The sequence below is a fragment of the Lissotriton helveticus genome, chromosome 7 (genome assembly GCF_964261635.1).
Source record: "Lissotriton helveticus chromosome 7, aLisHel1.1, whole genome shotgun sequence".
Classification (NCBI taxonomy): domain Eukaryota; kingdom Metazoa; phylum Chordata; class Amphibia; order Caudata; family Salamandridae; genus Lissotriton; species Lissotriton helveticus.
This window is the reverse complement of record NC_136068.1, coordinates 62,979,891-63,002,276: the sequence shown is the minus strand read 5'-3', so window position 1 is coordinate 63,002,276 and position 22,386 is coordinate 62,979,891. Positions and strand designations below refer to the sequence as shown.

At 41.4% G+C, this 22,386-nt stretch overlaps 1 protein-coding gene across 4 annotated transcripts in view; it reads right to left on the bottom strand.

Moving 5' to 3' along the window:
- LOC144768057 (epidermal differentiation-specific protein) overlaps positions 1-17,506 on the bottom strand; it is a 187,110-nt gene extending 169,604 nt beyond the window's left edge. The window contains exons 1-2 of one of the 4 annotated variants that reach the window (XM_078651430.1): positions 17,388-17,506; positions 16,842-16,997 (exon numbers count right to left, since the gene is read on the bottom strand). The gene's annotated coding sequence lies outside the window, so the exon portion shown is untranslated. The remainder of the gene's footprint in view (positions 1-16,841; positions 16,998-17,387) is intronic. The other 3 variants (XM_078651432.1, XM_078651431.1, XM_078651433.1) reach the window with 3 other exon arrangements.
- Between the last annotated feature and the right edge of the window lie 4,880 nt (positions 17,507-22,386).

The window sequence follows — 22,386 nt, the reverse complement described above, 5'->3', positions numbered from 1 at the left end:
AGCAATATTTGTGGCTTGCTGGGGCCAATTATGTAAGCCCCTCCCTGTGTGTGTGGTACCGCAGTAGGGTGAGCAGGGGTCCCGGATTCGCAGGGGCAGTCCCTGTTTTTCAACCGCTGGTTTGGGTCACGTCCCGGTTTTTAGAGAGGGCCAACTCAAAATAGTGAGAGCCGCTTTTTTAGGTGTTCCAAATCAGCGCTAGTTTGTAGCTGTTACTAGTAAGCAATTTAATTAATCGGTATGATGCTGGTTTTGAAAATTACATTTTATTTAATTTCTTAGTGCTTTTTCTGTGTGTTTGTGTTGTGGAGGGTTGTCCTTCTTTGCCACTTCCTTGATGTACAATTCTAGTCCTTCCTCTGTGTATTTGAAATGTCCCGGTTTTTCAGTCGCATGATCTGGTCACCCTCTGTGGTAGGCATCCCCGACCAGAAGCTTCCTATTGGTTCTGGTCGGGTTCATTGCAGAGGTGGGCGGGGAGTCGTGGGTGTGGTCTGCCCACAGGAGCAGGGTTGATGCATTCCTACAGGTTAGTAAACATCGATGTGATGTTTGGTGCCACAACAATTTATCTTAAGGGGACCAGGTGCGTACCCATTCATATTAGTGCAACAGGAGCAGTGGCACCGGGGTCTGTCGATACTGGGGACATGGCACAACACCACAGTTATGGTTGCATTTTACAACTGAACCAGGGCACCCTTGCTACGCCCTGACCCAGCACTGAAAGGAGCATTAAACATATCACTTGAATGCAACCAGGTAACCTATAGGTTACACATGCATCTCTGCAGTTGGTTCCTCAACCCATTGAGCGGTCTCCCTTAGAACAGAAAGTGTGAGCTCAGTTGCAGGTTATATTCTGGGATAGCAGCCTGCTGAATAAACTGATAAGTCGATCATACCTTAAGCTCTGTAGCAAGCACATTACCCCTTGGGCCCCAAGTCATCGTTCCAATAATACATGGAGAGTTCTGTAAACCAGATAAAGCAGGGATATTTCCTGGATATGATCAGATAATGGATAAGCCAATGTATACACTGTTAAACATATGTTCCGCACCTTTTACAAGGACAGTCATTAGCCAGACGCTCCAGTGAGCTATTTACGTAGCAGTAGATAATCTACATGAGAGTTAATAAAGAAACAGATCTCTTTATTAATCAGACATGGAAGAATAGTTGGGACGAGCAACAAACGGAGCAATATCCTTTGAAGCCATGCACAGATTCTCAGACTCTCAGACTCTCACAGACTCTCACTCTCTCACTGACACACACTAACTCTCACTCACACTGACTCACTCACACTGACTCACTCACACCACTGACTCACTCACACTGACTCCCTCACACCACTGACTCACTCACACTGACTCTCTCACTCACACTAACTGACTCTCCCACTCTCTCACTCACTCACTGTCACTAACAGACTCTCACTGACCGACTCGCCCACTCTCTCTCACTCACTGACTGACTCTCCCACTCACTGACTCACTCACTCACTGTCCAGACTCTCACTGACCGACTCACCCACTCTCTCTCTCTCACTGACTCTCCCACTCACTGACTGACTCTCCCACTCATTCTCACTCACTGACTCACTCACTCACTCTCAACACATATTGTATTACAAATGTAATAGGTGTCACATTTGCGAAAGTTTAAGCTATTGGCATTGTAAGTGACAATGCTATTAATGTATCTATTTTCAAAACCAACACATAAATAAAAAAAGTGTCATTTACAATGCCAATAGCTCAAACTTCCCTAATGCGAGACCTATTGCATTGCAAATGCTTGTTACCTTTTCCCGCTCGTAGTCAAATTTATGTAGTGAAGAGGTAGACAGCAGTGGATCCGATACGTAGATTTATTGCAGGAAAAGAAGACAGCTTAAACAGACGCCAACAGGAGCAGACAGCAAGGCAACCGTCTTCTCCAGCACCGTGTGCAAACTCCACAAGATTTCCCTCATGACAGCCCTGCATTCTAACATTACATACTTACATTCTAGTAGAATTACATACTAACATTCTACTATGACTTACATTGGAATACTACACAGAGCACATGACTTTACAGCAATGAGCTCATGGTTTCATTCACGAGTCTTGAAACCCATATGGGTGAGCAGTTCGCTTCCCACTCCCTGTATTGTATGAACGCAAACTAACACCACATCCACAGGTATGCTACAGCGCCCAGAGCACATCACTTTACAGCAATGAACACAGTCTGCAAACTGTGCATATTGATGTGCATATTGGTTTAAAACATGCAGTTAAGGATATTAACAGTGCATAGAAAGGTTAGCCATGGGCATGCAAAGCCATATTTTGCAAGGCATGGTCAAAAGATGTTAAAATGTGGCAAGATCATGCACAAATTGGCAGTGGTAGAGGACGTGGAAAGCGTTAACACGGCGTAGGCTGAGATCATCCAATGAAGTGCAGTGTGAAAGAGGATGTGCAGAACTTGGTTGAGAAGGAGCACAGTGTGGGTCATCCGTGCAATGTTGCTGGGGCCTGCGACACATGGATGAGAATGCGTGGGAATGGCTGAGGGCAGACAGGGTGCAGGTGAAGGTTTACAGGTCATTTCTGAGTGATATATAAGTCATGGAAGAGGTTCTGTAAGGTGTGGCAGATGTTGTGTAGGGGTGGCAGTGGTTGTGTAAGTTCTGCAGAGTGTAGTAGAGTGTGTAGGGGGTGGCTGAGTAACTTCAGGAGGCTATAGGTGAAATCAAATAATGGGCGCAGATCAGGTGCGCAACTAGAGCCAAATATGGGGGGGAGGGGGGTAATACTTCCAGCAATTTAGAGCCAAATTTCGTGGGGTGGCCAATACTTCCAGCAATGTGTCCTTGTATAATGTAACAGGTGCTCATGCAAAAGGGCCTCAATACCTTCGGGTGTCGTTTGAGCTGCATAAAACTGCAAAAAACACAAAGCCCAAGGGCACGTTTCGGGAAATGCATTCTTACACTGTGGCAGCAAAAGCAATTTGCAATTTTAAGGAATAGGCAGAGTGGATATTTGTGAAATACTCGAGTGTGGCTGCGGGGGGGGGAGAGAGAGATTTATATATATATATATATATATATATATATATATATATATATAAATTCACTGAACAATTATAGGTTCTACAGACGTTATAGTTAAGAACTAGCATTTAAAAAACCTTTGAAATTCACAAAAAAACTATAGGTTTTAGGGACGTTATAGTTAGTTTGACATTTAACTCATATAAAACCAGAGAAATTCACCCGTTATAGTTAGTTGAGCTAACTGTGACTCGCACGCCCGCAATGCACTGCTGATGATGTCACATATTACATCACTCATGACATGGTCAGTGACATCACTGATGACATCACTCATGACATCTCAAATGATATCACAGATGACATCATCCATGTGATAATCTGATGCACATACTGATGCCCTAATATAAACTTTGATACACCCACTCTAAAATACAGACTACTATTTTTGAAACCATCGTGGACCCCAGCATCCCAGACACACGTGTGACGGGAGGTGAACAGTGAGAGCTGGGTGCAGTAGGCCGATGCTCTGTCTCCTCCTCCCTCTGTTCTTTTGTCTCTCTCTCTCCCCTTCTCCCTTCCACCCACTCGCTCTCTGTCCCATTCTCACTTTCTGCATTTCATTCTGACTACCTTTCTTTTTCTCTTGGACCTGGCACACATACTTATGTTTCCTTTTTGTGTGCAGGTTTTGTACGCTGCTTCCGGAGGTGTCCCACCCACTTATTTCTTGTTATACTGTTGTTTGTTTGAATAAAGATGCGTTTCCATTTATTTGTGTTGTTTTAATAAAGGTTCTATTTTTTACCAATAAATAAGTGAGTGTATGGATCTCCTTTTTCTGACAACACTTGTCTGTAGTTTATTGTAAAAATTGGCGGTTGATAGGAGGTTATGAGGGAAAACATTTGTAATTTTGCGGTGAACCTACCAAATATAAACCAACAGACTATTACATAAATGAAGACTGGTTAATTCTACAACTGCAAGAGTTCTATGAGAGTATCACTTTATAACACCATGAGTACTGCCCGTGTGATTACAGAACCAATAAGGCATTGCCTAGGGCCACCGAGGCTTCAGGGACCGGCGAGGCCCACCCTGCATATTTAAGTAAAGCCCCGAAGGGTGGCGATCCCAGGACTTGAGTTGGCCTCGAAGCCCCCCGTACAATTAGTAAACAAAACCAGGGGAGAGGACGATCCCCTAGGCTACGAAACGTCTCTGGGCCCTTCCGCGCCTAATTTACATGTAAGATTAAGATCCCTAGTGCTGCAGAGACCCCGCAATATAATAATAGGATTTTCCCCCGGAACATTACCCACCAGGGAGCTCATTTAAACGAACAGGTGAGACCCTGCATCATTTTTTTTCCATTTGTACCATCCGGATCCGCTTTATTGAAGCAATACGAGGTTTTCCTCCTTTCGCTTCAATGAGGCAAACAAGGATTTGCTATCACAGGGTGGAAGCCATGCTCCCGCTCTGTGATAGCAAACATAAATGTCCCCCAGATGCACAACCCTTGGCATTGTATGAGCTGCTCCTAGGAGGTGGCGCTCCATAGGGCCATGATGCATTGGTTACTGCATAATTACAGAATTAGTATAAACGCATACAAACATTACTTGCACACGTGTAGTACAGTGACCAGAGTGTAGTGAAGAGGCAGAGGAAGCCCAAACTCAAAAAATATAAATCCTATCAGCAGTCGGAGGACATAGTTCGATGAGCCGACGACCCTGGGATGAGTAGAAACAGCTTCATGAAAAAAACAGGTCTTCAGCAGAACGCAAGGAAAAATATTGGTGAGTGCTGCCTTCTTTTTACCTTCTCCAGCTTGTAGTCAAATTTATGTAGTGAAGAGGTAGACAGCAGTGGATCCGATACATAGATTTATGGCAGGAAAAGAACACAGCTTAAACAGACGCCAACAGGAGCAGACAGCAAGGCAACCGTCTTCTCCAGCACCGTGTGCAAACTCTCCAAGATTCCCCTCATGAGAGCCCTGCATTCTAACATTACATACTTACATTCTAGTAGCATTACAAACTAACATTCTACTATGACTTACATTGGAATACTACACAGAGCACATGACTTTACAGCAATAAGCTCATGGTTTCATTCACGAGTCTTGAAACCCGTAGGGGTGAGTAGTTCGCTTCACACTCCCTGTATTGTATGAACGCAAACTAACACCACTTCCACAGGTATGCTACAGCGCCCAGAGCACATCACTTTACAGCAATGAACTCACGGTTTAGACTCAAGGTTTAATCCCCGAGTCTTCAGACCAGTAGGGGCGAGTAGTTTGCTTCCCACTCCCTGTATAGTATAAACGTATACTAGCACTACTTACACAGTTATACTACAGCGGCCAGAATGCTATAGCGCCTAGAGTCCATCACTTTACAGCAATCAGCTTGTTTTGATCCCTGAGTCTTCACATGGGTAGACGTGAGTACTTTGCTTCCCACTTCCGGTACAGTATAAACGCACGGTAGGGGTCAGTAGTTCACTTCCCACTCCCTGTATGGTATAAATGCCTACTAACACTACTTGCACAGGTATGCTACAAAGACCAGAGCACATCACTTTACAGCAATGAGCTCACGGTTTTGGCTCTTGGTTTCATACCCTTGTGTAGCAGCATCTCATCTCAGCACTATGTCACTCTGAGCAACACCGCACTTTCAGACCGGTAGGAGGGACTACTTCGCTTTGCACTCCCCCACAGAGGTTACAGTGCTCCTATCCTCCTGTTTCCTACTCTTTTCACCTTTTTTCCTCTTACTCATTTCAACAGAATCACAAAATGGCTGCCAACACTTCCTAGTTGCAACTGCTCGCAGCCAATAAGCAGCAAGCTCGTGCTCGTAACGCCTCATGCAATAATATGGCAGAATTCCCAAATATCAATATTTGTAAATGTCGATATTTCTCCAAAACTACTAAACGGATTTACACCAAATAAACAAAAGCGTTCTTTCTAGACCAAGGCCCTTCTCTCACACACGCACAGACAAAAGCACTCCCATGACACATTTCTCCAGGACTGCCGCATCATTGAGGGCAAACAATGGCAGGTTTGGACAGACTAATGAAAGAAGGCTAGTTGTACACGCAGGAAACGGTTTAGGCCAACAAGATGGTGGGCCCAGAGTAAAAGTCACAGCAACCTCGGCATAAAATGGCGGCCCCCAGAACAGCAAATCCTGATTCTAGTGCTCTAGGTCCAGAAACCAGCTCTCTGGATTTCCCGGCTTCATAGCATAGACTACCTGCAGGGCTCCGCTTCCCATCTTCCCTTCTTGCCTCCTGGAGACACCCATCTTGTCCTGGGCTGTGTGTACGCTCTGGGGTCCATCGATGTGCCCCACAGCCCCAACAGCCTTACTTGTATTTGTAAGTCCTCCGGGGCAGGCACACATCTACTATGTTTAACTATTATTGCAATGCTTAAATTCCTGACTGCATATTTTAAGTGTAAGCAGTAACTATACAGCAGGCCCATGACACTAACACTTACAGGTTAACAATAAAACAAATTTTCAGCACCTTCTTCAGGACAAGAATGTAAATCATAAAATGATTCTAAAAAACAGAGAACTACGTATTATTATTCAGTGCTTGATATATTATGTTTTACAATTCTTTACAAACACACAAACTCAGAGCATTTCCAGCATCAAATTCAAATAGCCATGTCCATTGATTTAGAAACACTATTCCATTTCAGTATACCATTTCAATTTGTAAAATAAGCTCTTCATTATATGGACGCCGCCGATTTCAGAAATAAGACTAGCGCAACTAGGAAGCGTTGGTCACCATTTTGTGATTCTGTTGAAGCGAGCAAGGGGAAAAAAGGGTGAAAAAAGCAGGAAAGAGGAGGGAAGGAGCACTGTAACTTCTGTGGGGGGTTTAGGGTGTGCTATTGAGGGGGTGTGAAGCAAAGTATTCACCCCTACTGGTGTGAAAGTGCTGGGCTACGGAAATTTAGTGAGGTATTGCGTAGAGTCTGATGCTGGTAAGGTGAGCTGGTGCGGGACTCGGGGATTAAAGCGTGAGCCCAAATTGTGTGTCTTATGCTGTGAAGTCATGTGCCGTGGCCGCTGCACTACACCTGTGGAAGTAGTGTCAGCATGTGTTTATTCCTACTACGATGAACTACTGACCCCTACTTGTCTGAAAGTCCTGGGGTACGGAAAATATGTGTGGTACTGTCTGAAGTCTCATGCTGCTAAGCTAAGCTGCTGCTGGCCTCTGGGATGAAAGAGTGAGCCCAAACTGTGTGTCATATGCTGTGAAGTCATGTGCTCTGGCTGCTGGGAAACATCTGTCCAAGAAGTGTCAGCATGTCGTTATACCTACTCGGAGGAACTTTTGTTTCGAACATTGTAACTTGTGTATGGTGCTTAGGGGGTGTTATATAGGGAGTGCGAAGGTAAATTTGCGTGTATCAAATGAATTCGGTATTTGTAAAGTGGAAAGCACTGACTCCTACGGGTGTGATGGTGCTGGGGGCGTAAGCTGAGGTGCTGCTGGAGTTGGGGATAAAATGATTCAAAAGGGGGGGGGGTGATGGACAGAGTATCTGAATTAAGCAGAACACTCCTACCCAGTCAAAAGATCAGGGCTTGATCCATCACCGCTTTTTTAGCTCACTGCACCATCCAGCTCAGAACCTGGCTACATGCAAATTAGTCTGTCCCTGGCCCAGTGCATCATGGGAACAGGGCAGACCAAACTACCAAGCCAATTCTTTACTGGAAAGGAAACAAGCGTCCGGGGACCAGTTTCTGGCATAAATCTACAATCCCGCGCACTCAAAAGAAATCACAATATAAATGATCAAGTTGATTCAAGTACAACAAAAGAAAGTCTTGTCCAGCGTCGTTATTATTGGAGATTCCTGTGTCTCTCCTTTTATTAAGATCAGCAGATGGAACATTTGAATACAGCCAGCCGACACGTGTTTCGTTGTGGGGCTGCACATGCGCAGGCACCCCAACTCTTCAGGGCTTAATAGCTGTGATGTTAATCCATAGGCCCAATTCCTGTGATAATTCCAACCCAGAAGGGTACCTTTGAAGTATATGTACAAAAAATCCGTTTTATCGTTATGTGCACCGTAAATTATATAGCTCAATCCAGAGGTTAGAAATCTGTTCCGTGTATATGAAAGAGTAAATAGTTTCCAAATCACCAAACAGCGTAAACACGGGTGCGTGTATTACGGGGTCCTATGGCCGAATCGCCCTCGCGCTCTGGATTGAGCTATATAATTTACGGTGCACATAACGATAAAACGGGTGACCACGGATTTTTTGTACATATAGTGCGCGGGATTGTAGATTTATGTCACTTAAGTGTAATTTATTGCACTTTATTTGAGGGTTTTTTTAAGGGTCTCCCCTCCCCGCTAGCACCACTATCATCATACCAGATTTACTCACGTTTACTGTGCTAGGGCGCCTGCAGTACCCGTATACTTAAAACCCTCCCTATTGGTACCACCAGTTTCTAGCATTACAGCCGTCTTCGGCCCGGCTTGCTTGAATCCTGATGGTGCAGTGATAAAGCTGATGAACTACTGACCCCTATTGTGAACTTTTAACATGCATGTGCCGTTAAATGTTTGATAAAATGTTGCAAAACTATTTCGTTAGCTTAAAAAAAATTCATGAACTTTTAACCTGCAGGTGTCGTAGAATGTTCCAGAAGGTGTGATGATAAAATAAGTTGAACTTCTGACCTGTATGTGGCGTGGAATATTAAGTAGCTTTTCGCATGGAAAATTCAAAATTAACCAATGGAGATTTTGGAATGTCGTTGAAGGAATGAAGTATTCTGATTTGTTCTTTAATTGTATTTATGTGTGGAGCGACAGAGAAATTGTGCCATTACTGGTTCCATTCTTGATGAAAGCGGTGCTTTACATGTAGTGTGTGAAAAAGAAAGAATTCCATACATGTGTCATTTTTGCAATCTGCATACCAACTACAAAGGTGATGTAGAAATGAACAAGGTGTGTTATGTGTTCTGCAGTAGTGATTAAGTATTTGAGGTGATGTTTTTATGTTTGAAAGTATTTTTTATTTCAAAATAATACAGTGTTAGTAAAGTGTGGTGTTTTATATTGGTTATAAAATATGCATAAAGTTTGACCTGTTGTTAAATAAAGTGTTTAGGAATTTTTCACAAAGAAGAAGTGTAGTTTGTCATCTTTAAAGGACTGTATGATTTTGAAAATGAGTACAGCGTTTATTTGGGTTTTCTAATGTATTTGGGCGAGATAAACAAAATGTCCCATATTTGCAAATTATACTTTTTGTGGATATAGTGGGGTGGGGGTAGGAGATGTATGTGGTATTAAGGTTATTAAGTTAAAAGCGATAAAACGAAACCCAGAAAAGTTATGTGGGCAGGTTGTGGTCCCATTTTTGACACTGAGAGGTAGATTTGAATGTAAGTCGAGGTAGGTTGTTGTACTGTGAGGCCGTCTATAGTGTTTGAAGATTACATGGAGAGGAGATGGAGATAGTAAAAGTGATACGTTCCTTTTATATGTACGCATAGTTTGAATCATTTGATCATAGGTTGAGATATAATATGAACATGGTTTCTGGTTTGCATTTGGGTATAGTTAATAGTCTTAGTAGTTTCTGACTAGTGAATAATACAAAGGTAGATATACTAAAATATATGGTAGCAATCGTATTAATGATTGTGTGTTCTTATGCAATAGAAGTGGTTGGGGAGTGCTTCTTTAGAAGAGATGTTTTATAAATATGTGAGATAAAAACTAAATGAAAATGTGCTGTATATTTTCTGTATGACTTTCTTGACATTAGTAAAGTACATGTGATTATAAGTGATACTATTTGTCAGGGTGTGTCCCTGTGCTGGATATACGTAGGTGTTGAAGTGGTCCGGGTTTTACCGGTGCTCAGCTTCACTATTCCTTTTGAGACACTCATACATTTTTTCTTTCCACTTAATGTTTTTATTATAGATACAGTAAAGGGAAGGTATATCAGAAGTTTGGGAATTACAACTTTGTTTACTCTCCCCATCCCCTGCTATACACTCTACAGAGTGTTTAAACGACTTTAGTAACATATAGATGGCTAGCTAGTAAAGGTGGTGTAGTTCCACTAGGCCCATTTATAAACCGTGCTATGGGATGGTTTGTGTTTTACCCACCAATTTGCATGTTTGAATACTTTTTGCTGATAAGTGTTCCGGCAGACACCTGTTAAAATTTAGCCTGTGTATGGGTGTAGTGGCACTACTAGGAATTGTGGGGGTTTCTGTTTGATTTCGTATGGTTAAGCAAGGGTGGGGGTGGGTGTGGGGGAGGTGGGTATGTTGGTGATTGAAACACAGAATTTAGTAACGTGCAGATGTCAAGCTACTAAAGGTGATGTAGTACCACTGGGATCACTTATAAAGCACCCTATGGCATGGTATATGTTTTACCAGCAAATTTGCATGTTTTAATACGCTTTGCTGATGAGCGTTCTGGCAGACAGTTGTTGAAATTAAGTTCCTGTATTGCTATAGTGGCTCTACTAGGCTTGTTCTTTTTTTTATTTTGTAAGGTTAAGGGAGGATGGGAAGAGGGTGGTGTAGTGGCAGTGGGCCCATTTATGAATCGCTTTATGGTATGGTATATGTTTTGCTGGCAAATTGCCATGTTTTAATACCTTTTGGTGATGAGTGTTCCAGCAGACAGCTACAAAAATCACACAACATTTCTGTGGATAACAAATCTTCGTGCTGATAGACACTCTTGCACTGTGGTAGAAGGTTGGCACGTTGTTCGCAAATTATGAAACTTGGTGCCATTGTAGATTTCAATGGAAGCTTAGACTATTTCTTTGTTACTATGGTGTAGTCAGGGTTTTAAGTGGGAAAGAAAACTGCTGGTGCTCTAAAAGGGGGGCAAACCTCTTAAAGGGGTGTGAGCTATGCAAGTTGGGGCGTGGTCTAAATCAAGATAAGTAGCATTGTGTGCTTTAGAAAATTGTCTCCAATTATCCTACGTTTGGAAAAAAAATTCTTGGCTCACCTAGCATGATGTCTCCAGTTGTCAGTAGTGAGAAAAATGAGCATGCGTACATCGATGTGCATGCTGTCACTGGAGTGAAATAAAAAATATAAAAAATTGACTATCTTTGCGAGGGCCGAAAATAGAGCCCGATAGAGACCCGTTTGGAGGCTCCCTGAAATTACTGCCGGTCGTCAGACCCGACTCCATTAAAGCCCAGCATCCATCCATCCTAAGCACTGCACCATCCAACAATCTTTTAATTGATGCATACATTCCTACTTATATACATGCATACATCTGTTCCTGTACTTATCTTACGCATCTATCAGCCCACTCGCCTATTGTAAACACTGTGCCAGCCATGCAGCCATACGCCTATATATACATAAATACATTTGTCCAAGAACCAATCTTAAGCATCTATCAGCCCACCCGTTTATCCTAAGTACTGGTCCATGCATTCATTTATCCTTCCATCCATACATTGAGACATCCATCCATCATCTACCTATCCATTCATCCATCTGGCCATGCATCCACTCGCCCTTTATTCAACTATCCGTCCTTATTTCCGTGCACCCTCCGCCCCCGTTCCTAAATACGGCATATTATACTTCACCCAGCCTCTTAAGGGGTCGAAAAGGCTGGCAATAAGCATTAACAGGCAGATGTTTTTTTATAAAGAACAACAAAGCTTTGAGTTGCTCTTTGTGGAGCATAGTTCACCACCCTTCTCTGGTGGTGTTTTAAACAAAGGTTGATTTAGTGAAAGAAATTTAAAGGAGTTTTTCAGTGTAAGAAGTTAATTTAGAAACATAACGTTTTGTTCAGTTGTATATAGGAACACTGCTTTAAAGTGGCTGTGACTCACAGATACTGAATACCTGTCCATTTTACATTTGAAAGAGTATACCAGAGAGCTAATTTGGGGTGGTGAGAACCTGCAGTTCTATATTTCCATGTGAAGCACAGTGTAGGACTATAAAAGGAAATGCAAAGATGTTATCTTCATAGTAAAGAGGGGGTGTGAGAACTAAGTGAACCAGGCAAAGTGTGTGTTTTCGTAGCACTAAAACAAGACACTGTGTAAGGTCAGTGCAGGGTCGTGCTGGAGTTGCCTGCTTGTGGTCGTCTGCAGAGGCGCAACCAGAGCGAAATTTTGGGGGAGCCTAACTCTTTCAGGAATAGGCAGAGTGGGGATGTAGGGGCTGTAAAAAGGGGTGAAAAAGAAAGGAGTCTCATTTACAAAAAAATTGTCTTTTGAAGACCTGTGAAGTACTTGGGTGTGACTCTGTGTGTGTGTCCGGGAAGCTGTCTCACAGAGACCGGGGCAATGGGCTTTACGTGCCTGGTGGTCAAGCTGCTAATCACTCCACGATGATTTTGCTCCATCGTTGCAAAAAGAGTAGGGAAATCCTGAGAGAAAATGTCTCTCTTTAAAGGATTTCCCTTTTCCTACAATGTGACTCACCTGTAATGATGTATGCACTTCTCAGTTGTGAGCAATGTGCATGCTCTCACAGTCTCACTGCAGTGCAATAGAAAATAAATGAACTACCTTTACGAGGCTCAAAAATAGAGCCTCATAAAGACACGTTTCGAGGCCCCCAAAAATAAAGTGCTGCTGCTCAGAACCCACAGACACCAACCCCCCCCCCCCCAATTAAAGCCCTGGGTGCAGTGTTATGTTTGCGAAGTTGTAGATACAATTGTTAGGCTAATAATGGTAATTTTTGTGTGTGCCGTTTGGTTGATAATATCATCCTAAGTAATAGATTACAATTTTTTAAAACTACTATCTATAAAGTTGTCTGCGGTGGGTTGCAGATAGAGTGCTGTGGGGTGGTGGGGTGCGGTGGAGAGGTAAAAAGTATGAGGTAGTACAGTTACATATAAATTGTAAAGGTGTATGTAAATAATTAAATAAATAATTGCTGTATGTTCTATAGCTGTACTTGTCATCCTATTGCTCCCCTGTTGTGCTCCATCACGTTGCAGCACTGGGTCTGGAAGTCGTTAATAGAAGTTTTGTAATTGTATGTTATTATTTTACCATAGTATACAGATGTAAAAAATAATTTCATTTATTTTTTGTTTTTCAGAAAATTGTTTCATTTGGACTAAAATTTGGAAATGCCTAGAGAAGTGAAAATTATATATTTGGCCAAAAGGAAAGATCTTCAATTACAGAAAAATGCAAGTAGTACAGAAACAATTTGTTCTAGTAAAAGTACTAGACAATTTGTGAAAAAAATATTATGAACATTTAATGAAAAAAATCACAGAAAGCAAAAAGAAGAATTTTTCAAGTAAGCTGAAGCAGACTTCAATTTCAAATACCAGGAAAAGGAAACATGATAAAGAAACAGTATCTGTTACTCAGAGATAAAAGCAATTTCAAGAAATTCGTCAGAGACTTTTTCGATCTAGAGTGATTCAGAATTTAATGAAAACATGCTGCAAATATAAAAGTTAAGTGTTGCAATTCAAAGAGAAGCAGTGCATTGAAAGTATAGTGGATACTGCTTTCAATTTAAAACAGAATTTGTTCATTCTGAATCAAACTGTTGGATAAAATAGTCAAAGTGTTGAAAGACAAAAGTAGAAAAAAGAGACTTGTGAACAGATCCAACTTTTGCAAAATCTTTAGTGGACATTGGAAACTAACTTCTACTAGTGAGCCTTTTTTAATGAGGAACATTACTTCCAGGAAAATAGTTTACCATTTGCAGTTGATACTGGAGGTCGTTGCTACGAAGTTCAAGATGGTTGTCCTCTTCAAAGGAGGAAATGGTTGGTAAAAGTGCAGAAGAGTTAATAGCTGAAGAAGTGCAAGGGAAACGTCCACAAGCTCCTGTCTATAAGTGGGGTTGTAGTAGTATTTGTAGTATCCAATAGGAATCTATTGATATAATGTGAAATTTGCTACGGGAATATACACAGAAAAGTTTTAAACAGAAGATTAAGTTGTTACAAGGACTAGTTCCATGTAATGTAGGAACATATACTGAAAAATATGGGCATTCTCTGGCTTGTCTTTGAAGAAAAGTTTGTAAAAGTGTTTTTTATCACTTGAGGATGTTAGCAGTACACCATTCAGAAATGCAGAAGTTTGTAAGGAAACTGTAGTACGTAAAAAGTCCTGCATTAGGTTTAAGTGAACTGAATACTTGGCTTTTTATATGGTTCTTTATCAGATGGTAAAAGTGTGATGATATTGAAATGCAATATTTTGGTTCAGAAGAGCAGTCCATAGAAAGTGAAAGTTTGACAATTACAGATGTTGGAGGAGATGGGAAAAAGATTAGTACTGATCAGTTTGAAGAAGGAATTGGAAAGTTTAATGTTGTGTGCTCTGAAATACCAAACTATGTTTGTGTTTGTTGTTGACAAACTCATTATAAAAGTCAAAGTAGGAATGTTGATTTGAATTTGAAAAGTGAAAAGGAGAACAATGGTAAATGGGAAGAATTTGCAACTTACTTGTTTGTGGAAGGTTGATTTGAGTTAGGTAGTGATCAATGTATATGTAACTATTGTTACAACAAATTAGAAGAGAACAAAATGCCTGCTAGAGCAGTACATAATAACTTAGAATCAGTAGCTATTCCGGTGGAACAGGCCAAATTGAATACATATGAGTCTGTTCTAATTCAAACTGTTCATCCTTTTCAAACTATAATTCGGATGGAGCCTAAATCAGGTAAACTGCCACCAACAGACTTGCAAAGAGGGCTGAAAGGAAGAGTGGTGTACTTACCTTTGGATTTTAAGAAAAATATTGAAACTATTGCTGGAGAGAAAGAGGAAAATGAGTCAGTAGTTTTTTTTAATAAATGGCGTAAACAGAGTCGGAAAATATGGCAAGAATTTGTGGATGTTAATGAAGTTGAAATGGCTACCTTATATCTTATAGAGAACAATATTTATAACAAAAATGTAAATGTGGATGAACAGGTAATAAGTTTAGAAGATGAATCTGAAATTTCACGTGGTCAAATAGAGAAAGTGGACAAGTCAAGGACTGAAGAGATTTATGAACATTACACAATATGTCCTTTGCATTCAAAAGAAGTAATAGGAAGCAGCATTGAGTTATTTCAAATGAAAAAAGTACAGGGAACTCCAATGAGTGAATGGGAGAAAAGCTTGGAAGCTTGTTGTTTTCCACAGCTGTTTCCTACTGGAGAAGGTGGACAGTATAAAGTCCGACCTGTACGAATTCCAGCTTCAGAATATCGCTCAACAAGATTGTATTCTGGAGATCCAAGATTTCGACAGTGCATTCCATACGTATTTCACCTTTTGTTTGAAAGAGATCTGTCTTCTCTGTCGTATGCAGTGAACCACATACTTAAAACCGAGTTCATCAATCTTTCTGCAAAAGAATTTGTGGAGAAAGTTCAAGAAACAGATGAAAATTTAGAAGCACGGTTAATCAATTTGACGGCATGTCAACGTGTAACAAATGAGTATTGGTATCATCGTCATGGAGAACTCAAGTGCATGTTATGGAACTTAGGTACACCAACATGGTTTGTCACACTTAGCTGTGCAGAGTATTCATGGGAAGATATGCTTGAGTTTCGGAGAGAAGCGGATTCCAATATAAAAAATGTTGAAATAAAAACTCCTGGTAAACTGTGTTCACTGGATCCTGTAAATGTGTGCGGATATTTAATCATAGGTTTCAAGCTATGATGTCTTTTATCTGCAATAAAAAGAATCCACCTCTTGGAGAAGTTACCGATTTCTTTTGGAGAAAGTAGTATCAAGGAAGAGGTGCACCTCATATTCATATACTAGTATGGATCAAGGATGCACCTAAATTTGGAAATGATTCTGATGAAATAGTATTGTCTTTCATTGAACAGTATGTGACATGTGAGATTCCAATAGAAGAAGGAGACAGAAGCTTGAGACAGCAAGTTTTACGTTTCTAAAGTCATCGTTGTGGAAAATATTACAGAAGAAAAGACAAGTCTAAAGGAAAATTTTACACCAAATGTCGGTTTGGTTTTCCTTGTCAAGTCATTTCTAAAGGAAGAGTAAATTCTTTTTTTTCTTCTGTAAGGCACACAATAAATCTCCAAAGAATGCCTACAACTTAAAAATAATGATATAGGGTCAAAGTATATCAATGACTACAATCCAGTCATTTTAAAAATGTGGAATGCCAACATGGACATCCAGTATGTTGCAGATAACTCCATTTCTGTTGCACGTTATGTTATATCGTACATAACAAAATCAGAAAAAACAGAGATGAAACAAATGTGGGAAGAAATTGCACAAGAAAAAAGCCCTAGCAAAAAATTACACGGCTTTACTTTGAAAATGCTTTCCCACTGAGAAATAGGATCCTGTGAATGTTCAGACCGCTTGTGCTCTTCACATTTATATTCAAAGTCACAAGGAATCATTTGAGTATGACACTAACACTTTCAAGTCTGTCCACCTTTCTCTAATGTGTTATTCCTAGTGGAGGCATGAGTTAATGTCTGCTATGGGAACAGCAATTGCAGTCTAATAGAATGCACTGTTCCAGTTTGCGCCCGGGCATGCACCAGGTTAAAACTGTGCCATGGCATAGACAGGGCAGCGCACCCTATGTGTCGTATAGGCCCTGGCCTCAATTCATCACTTCATTACACCATTGAGAAGCCAGTACAAACACAATTGACTTAAATGGGGCTAAAATCATGTTTTATTATTACACCTTACCTCACCTAACCTTAAGCTCCATTTATTTCATCTTCCGACTCTCTTGAATTTGTTTCTTGTAACGGATGTACCTTGTAAATGTTGTAATTTTGTAATTTTGTGGAACCTTATGTAAAGCGCTCTGATACGTCCGGGTCCAGCCAGCGCTATATAAAACTCAAATAAATAAAAAAATATATATTAATAAAATAAGCACATAGTTGTGTTACTTTTTTTCTTTAAATATACACTAAAAGCTTAGAACAAGGATAAACTGGATCATATGCATAAAAATAATGCAGTAATTTATAATAAAATACAGTTTGCATTCTAACATTAAGCAGTACCTCAAATGGTATACCTGCCACAGTTGTAGCACATTTGTGGTTAAGTTCATGACAAGCAGATAACATAGAAGGTGTTCCTGGTACCGAAATCTTCACAGGGCAAAGATTTGTGACATGTAAGCATTAAATGCATACTGTGTGCCTATCACCAAAAACCTTCAGGAGAAAGGTAGAGTGATAAGCCTTAATATTAAAGGTGTGACCATCACCAAATTCTTACTTGCAATTATTGCTCCGATACACTTGAAATTTCCTAGAGACTCAAAACTTTGCACGTGCACCTCAGACTCTTCTCAACTTGTGCCGAGTGATGCACATGCCTGAGGGATAGGCCAACCACTGCCAAGAAAACCAGGAAACAAGACGTGCATGGCAAGAAGAGACCCGGCGTGGAATGTAGAAGTAGCAGCGCGATGCCCAGGGCTCCACGGTATGACTAAAACAAAAAATGAATTTCCCTTTTCCATATATTAAAACTAAAATTGGGCACTGTGTTTATAAAGATAATAGACGTGCTGGCAATTTAATGATATAAAGTATAGACAAATATCTTTATACTATTCTTATACACACAAAATATAATCTGCCAACAGAATTGGTATGTATTCTCTTGTATTTTTTTAATAACATTAATTCATGTACATAAATAATCAGAAAAGTAGAGGAAATTTAAAATCACACCTATTTTTCTAATACATAATCATACATAATTACATATTTGAACCAAAAAACAGTTGATACAGCGTTTCATTAAACAATAAAACACATTTTCAGCACCTTCTTCAGGACAAGAATGTAAATCATAAAATGATTCTAAAAAACAGAGAACTACGTATTATTATCCAGTGCTTGATATATTATTTTTTACAATTCTTTACAAAAACACAAACTCAGAGCATTTCCAGCATCACATTCAAATAGCCATGTCCATCTGTTTAGAAACACTATCCAATTTCAGTATACCATTTCAATTTGTAAAATAAGCTCTTCATTATATGGACACTGCCGTTTTTAGAAATCATACCCCAAATATGTAAAATGAAAAATTGTAAATACCTGTGTTAGATTAACAGCCTTTTCATGTGGCCCAGTACAGGGCCCCAAACTAATTGACAGCTCTGGCAGATTATGTCACAATGTCTTTTCTCTTCTGATGTGAGTGGTATTCTATAGTGTCTAGTGCAGGGGTCTCCAACAAGTAGCTCGTGAGCTACTGGTAGCTCGCCAGCACCCTTCAGGTAGCTCTCAGAGTTCAAGACAAGCCAAGGCAATCTCAGAGACTCTGTGCATATTAAAGAAGGCAGCACCTCCCATCTAAAAACACTTGGGGTGAAAGCCAACCAAAACAATAGCAGAGCCTTATAGTAACACACAATCTGAGTTGGGTTACGGGGTCTGCCACATGACCTTCTATATCCCCTCTAACTCCAAATCACAAGGAGATTGGACATGTTATACGTCCTACTCCATCAGTTTCAGCACATATGTGAGCAATGCACTATCAAAGAGTGACAATAGTAATCATTGCTGACCCACCAAAGTTTGGGACTGTGGGAGCCAGAGTTAAAATTGGTTAGGAGCATGATTAACCCAAGAGCTAAGAGGAGCAGGATATGGATCCAGAGCAAAGAAAAAGTAAGAGCTTCATCCGCATTCATTTATGTTTCTGCCTGTCTGACATGGTGTCCCTCTCTAATTAACAGTGTTGTTTCCTGGAAGCTACACCTAGAGTCAAGGACCGTCAAATGTGTATGCTGGTCCGCATCATATGGGTTTTTATCTTTGGTGAAATTGTGTCTGTTCATGTCATAATAATGCCCATGGTGTAATAATTCTCATCTTTGACTATTACAGGTATTTTTTAGTATAGTTTTCCCATACCTGCTGCCATTATTGACATATTAAGAGCATGACTGGCCCACTTTGAGCCACCCCTGACAGAATGATGACTGTCCTTCGCATATTAATGGCCATAACTGATATACGTTGGGCATCCAGGATGATATGGCGTCCAGCCTTGGTACGCTGGCTCTGGTATAAAGGTGGGCATTATTCACATAACAAAGGCATCCTTGGTGCTATGGTGAACATCCATTACCTATGATTGTAATACCTGGGCACTTTAAGAAAAATCTGTCTGCACGAAGCATTTTTACATGATAGTACTGATATTTGTGGATTGAGTGTTTTCTAAAAATGAAAACGGATATTTTAAAGGTAAATGTTTTTTCAGAAAAGGTTTTTATTCTGAACTGAGTTTGTTTGCCCAAAATGGAAAGTGGTATTTGATAGAACAAATATGTGTATTTTGAAAAACTGATATGCTGACAAAGACAACATATTTTAGTTCTAAAACACATTTAAAGTTGATAGCCGAAAGATAATTCAAGCTGAGTTGGGAAGACTTACTGCTCTGGTTATGTAATTTGTGCCACAGAGCATTTGATAATTTGAATGTAGCTTCAGTAGTGAGGTGATGGCATTTAATATTGAGAAATGTTTTCCTGCTACTTCTGCTGGTAACCTTGTCTGGAATGCTTGGGTGGTCACTTCTGATAATCCTGCTTAGAGTGGTCATAGTTTAATGTTAACACATGTTGCCACTATTTTACAGTGATAAAATATGCTAGTAGCTCAGCAGGACTTTCCTTGAGCAGAAGTAGCTCTCGATACAGAAAAGGTTGGAGACCCCTGGTCTAGTGGAAATAAAGCCTTCATTACTAAACAAACTGATTTATGTATGGCCCATGAATAGTCCAACTCTAGGGCAAGACTTACTTTATTGGTCAATACCTGGTGCTATATTTCTAGCCCCCCATCAATCATTCATGGGCTGTACAACATTTAAAACTTTAAAAACCTCAGGAGCGTGTTCATCTATAATCTGAAATTAATATATATAATGCTTAATTTCACTGGGTATTAGTAGACTTTACCACCTAACTTTTATGCATGGACCAATATTTGCACGCCTACTGCAATTTTCAAAAATACATTAGGCTTCCGCGATTGTGGTTCCCATTGGCTGCAAGGGCATGGGCATTGGCGGTGACACACCGCAGGGGCCAGGCGGTCGCTACCGCGATATGGCTGCTATAAATTGGAGGAAATTACCGTGATTTGTGTGGCGGAGCATGTCAACTGCCATTTCACAATGTGTATATCACTACCACAAGTGCAGTGGGCATTGGCGGTGGCACACCGCAGGAGCCAGGCGCTCGCTACTGAGATATGGCTGCTATACATTGCAGGAAGTGACTGTGATGTGGGTGGCGGAGCATGCCAAGAGCCATTTCACAATGTGTATATCACTACCGCGAGTGCAGTGGGCATTGGCAGTGACACACAGCAGGAGCCAGGCAGTTGCTACCGCGATATGGCTGCTATACATTGCAGAAAATGACTGTGAATTGGGTGGCGGAGCATGTCAACTGCCATTTCACAATGTGTATATCACTACCACAAGTGCAGTGGGCATTGGCGGTGGCACACCGCAGGCGCCAGGCGCACGCTACTGTGATATGGCTGCTATACATTGCAGGAAGTGACTGTGATGTGGGTGGCGGAGCATGCCAAGAGCCATTTCACAATGTGTATATCACTACCGCGAGTGCAGTGGGCATTGGCGGTGACACACCGTAGGGGACAGGCGGTCGCTACTGCGATATGGCTGCTATACATTGCAGGAAAGGACCGTGATTTGGGTGGCAGAGCATGCCAACTGCCAAGATCAGTGGGCATTGTTGGTGACACACCACAGAAGCCAGGCGGTTGCTACCGCGATACGGGTGCTAAACATTTCTGACCATGATTTGGGTGCCAGAGTACGTTGACAGCACATTGGGTGGTAGAGCATGTCAACCGCCATTTTACAATGTGTATATTACTACCGCGAGTGCAGTGGGCATTGGCGGTGACACACCAAAGGGACCAGGAGATCGCTACCGCGATATGGCTGCTATACATTGCAGAAAATGACTGTGATTTGGGTGGCGGAGCATGCCAACCACCATTTCACAATGTGTATATCACTACCACGAGAGCAATGAGCATTGGCTGTGACACACCGCAGGAGGAGGGCAGTCGCAACAGCGATATGGTTGCTATACATTGAAGGAAATGACCATGATTTGGGTGGCAGAGCATGCCAACCGCCAAGATCAGTGAACATTGGAGGTAACACACCACAGAAGCCAGGCGGTCGCTACCGCGATACGGCTGCTAAACATTGCTGACCATGATTTGGGTGCCGGAGGACGTTGACAGCACCTATGGGCACATCATGCTGTGTCAATGACAATGGCCAGTTCTCCACAGTGCACAGTTGACACCTGATTCATGGCACAAGATTGTGCACACAATGCCAATGTGACATTTAGCCCAATTATGCCTACACATGCCATGTTGGTGCATATGATTGGAAACATTGGCATGTACTCCCTCACATGTCACTTGTGATGTTGCTAGGCATGTACACAAATCGGTGTTGTCATGGACTCTCCAATGGGTACACATGTCAATGTGTGATGTGGCTAAGCAGATCACAGTGATGCATGTTTGACTGAATATTGTGCATATTTCACTGTCTAGTTTCCTTGGCTCATGCACATACTTGATCTTAATGTTCGACTTACGCAAGTAGGTGGGGCAGGTACAGCAGCTAGGTGGGAGCCAGTAGTGCTGCTGTTTCACACATTTGCTGTATGAACTACTGTCAGTGCTTGTTCCGCACGATGTGGACATGTACCTTTGGGCATTCACATACTCAGATTTTGTTCTAGAGGTACTCACTGTGTGGACAGTGGACAAGTGTACAACTATTGTAGCTGAAGGTGTCCCTACATGTAAGTTGTGATGTAAGCTGAACAGCGATGCCAGTCATTGTTGGAGTTGTGTCAGTCAAAACATATGATGTCGGACACATCTCATAAGGGGGATTGAATTGACATGTGTCCCCTTGCATCTCACCTAGGAGACAACCAAATGTGCATTGTCCCTTCATAGTGCTGGCAGCCATGGAGGATGAGGATGTCATACGGAAATTCTGTCTAGGTCGCCCCACCCTACAAGACCTATGTGCTCTGTTGGAGCCCCACCTGCGGCCTCGCAGAGCATATCCGACCGCTTTTACACCAGCATGTAAGATGATGGCTGCCCTGCATTTCTTTGCTACTGGTTCACTCCAGTACACAGTGTCTACTGCAGGTGGGATGTCGCAA